Source organism: Centruroides vittatus, unplaced genomic scaffold (assembly GCF_030686945.1).
Source record: "Centruroides vittatus isolate TY-2023 unplaced genomic scaffold, ASM3068694v2 contig_2741, whole genome shotgun sequence".
Taxonomy (NCBI): domain Eukaryota; kingdom Metazoa; phylum Arthropoda; class Arachnida; order Scorpiones; family Buthidae; genus Centruroides; species Centruroides vittatus.
The window spans coordinates 1-2,618 of NW_027121747.1; the positions used below are offsets into that span (position 1 = coordinate 1).

The 2,618-nt window shown below is 30.6% G+C and overlaps 1 long non-coding RNA gene across 3 annotated transcripts; it reads right to left on the reverse strand.

Moving 5' to 3' along the window:
- Positions 1-770: 770 nt before the first annotated feature.
- LOC136971968 (uncharacterized) lies at positions 771-2,044 on the reverse strand. Of its 3 annotated transcripts, none has more exons than XR_010880257.1 (4): positions 1,887-2,044; positions 1,644-1,748; positions 1,371-1,418; positions 771-823 (listed from the first exon to the last, which is right to left on the reverse strand). It is a non-coding gene; the product is annotated as an uncharacterized lncRNA (long non-coding RNA). The 3 variants fall into 3 exon arrangements; XR_010880256.1 differs by having other exon boundaries at positions 1,863-2,044; XR_010880255.1 differs by lacking the exon at positions 1,887-2,044 and having other exon boundaries at positions 1,644-1,793.
- Positions 2,045-2,618: the final 574 nt, after the last annotated feature.

Below are 2,618 nucleotides of genomic sequence, written 5' to 3' on the forward strand. Positions count from 1 at the left end.
TCCACAGAATGTGGGCGTGGTCACTCTTAGCTTCATTTCTCCCCATAGACCTTACTGGCATGGGTGTCCCTACCAGGAGCTTATGCTCCAGCCTGCATTGCCCTATGGATCAGTAAAATTACTGGGCTCTCCCACCACGACCAGGTGGTGACCACGGGAGAGTTATTATTATTATTATTATTATTATTATTATTATTATTATTATTTAATTTGTGAACACAAACCCTAATTATATTATTTTCTTATAAAAATAACCCTGTAATTTAGGAGTCATTCAAGTATTATATTGGTGGAAACTTGTCTTTTTTCGATCCCTTCCTCATCACCAATAATAATCAAAATTCAAGGTAATTCCTTCCCCTAATTATAGAATCACACCAGAGATATTATTTTCTGAAAGGTTTGTGATGACTGGGGAAAAAAATAAATGAGTGCAATCTTACATCATCAAAGACACCGTCCACATCGTCCTCAATCGTCGGATAAAAGTGACTCCCCTTCCTCCATAAACTGCTTAGTTAATTACTCAAATGATCCCTTGTAAGAAAATGGCTTATATAACTTATATACATTGCAATCTTATTTGTTATATCATGTTTTATGTTATCTTGTTACATGCTTTCTCAATGTTTCTTCAATACATTTTCAGTTCTTTATATTTTTAATTAGAAATAACCAAATAAATTAAAAGCAAGACACCTCCATTTATATGAGAATGTTAAGACCAAATTACTTAACAATTTACTGAACAGACATAGAAAATATTCTTACTTTCTTTAGCAATCAGCTTTTTGAGTTCTTCTATTGTCGAGGTTGGTTCAGCCTGTTCAAAATAAACATAATTTACCAATTAATTTACAAAAATAATTTAGATTACAAAAATTATCCTCGAACTCTTAATGCATTACAACATAAAATATAATTGCCGTAACGTATATTTTATTTATAAACTAGAGCATTCTGGTTTGCGTCACAACCTAAAAAAAAAACCCACAAAATATACATATCTGACCATAAGAAACATGTTTAGCAAATTATTTTATAATTTTCCTGGTACGAAAGGGCAAAATGTAGATAAATCTATACAAAAATGGCCGGAATTAAAATATATAACATGTTTTCCTGAAAATTTTACACACCAATGATTTTCTATATTAAATTCCTTTGACTCAATTTACAGAATTGTGTATATAACTTTTTTTTTTTTGTCGAACAGAAGCTATTTTTGTTTGGTTTTTCCTCTTTCGGTCAGAGTATGTGTATTTCCCACTTTCCTTTTCCTAAATTCTGCAATAGTTTTTAGCTTCGGAAAGGGATAAATTGCGACACGCGGCTTGCCTCCACCGCCGGAACGTCCAAAATTTGCTTACGTTAAGGACCACCAGCACCTTCTTGCTCGCCCCGCTCAATATTTGGACCTGGAAATAATAAATTATTATTAAAATACATACAATTATCTAGAATATTATGAAAAAACACTGATCTAGACTAAAGTAGTTCACCTAATTTGATGTCTTTTGCTTGTTTAAATGTTTAATAATGTATTTTAAAGCCTGTTAATTGAGTTTATACACATAAATCGTACTTAATTGGGTTTATAAGTGTTTAATATAGTTTTAAAGTTAATAAAAATAGGTACTTACCTTCATTTGCTGAGTAAATTGGAAGGGAAAATGAGGAGTAATGTACTGTACCACTGCAATGGAAACTAGTTTATTACTGTGGTGAGGAAAGTGTTGTGCAGTAAGCTGATCACGTGTTATTAGGAAACATTACACAAACAAAAAAAAATTAATTAATTTCAACAATAACTGGGAAAATTTATTGTATTTATTTATTCAAAACATAAATAATTAGCTTACAAATTTAAGGTTAAAATTATTTACTTTATAAACGAATTTTCTGAATTAAGAATGGTTCTTTTTTTATTTTTATCGATTACAAAAATTTAAATTCTCAAAATTAATCAATTCGCGCGTGACGTGTAACGTGGCCTTGAACTCTAACTCTCGTTGAAAACGGGAAAAATTTTCGCTTCGAAAGACTAAATCTCGGAACACCTCACTTTACGTCATCAATTTTATTATTTTAAAATTTTTAATGTTAATTAATGTATAATAATTTTTATGTTGTAAAATTAGTTTATAATTAAATTCGTAAACAATTTTTTATATATATCGATGTCGATGGACGAGCGGAGGAAACCGGAATACATCCCGGACGAGTCGAAAAATAGCCGGGAATTTTTCGGGGGTGGTCCATCCCGATGTGTAAGGCCGAACTCATAACGGGCATGCCAAAAAGATACCTTTGGGGCGGAAAGAGATTTTAAAAAATCGATGTCTATGAAAGCCGTGTACCTTCACAAAACATAAATGAAAGAAAATGTTTTTTAAATTAAATGATTAATCGTTTCTTTTCTCATTATAATTCAGAAAACAGGTTTTGGAGATTTTATACGTTTGGCTTTCAGGAAATATTTAATAAAAATTTTTATGGAGCATTTCGTAACTTTAAAAAAACATATATATAGTAGTGAATTGCCGGTATATTGCTACTGTAAAAAATACTATAATTTATTTTTTATTTCTTAACCAAAACACTCGATTTAAAGCTAA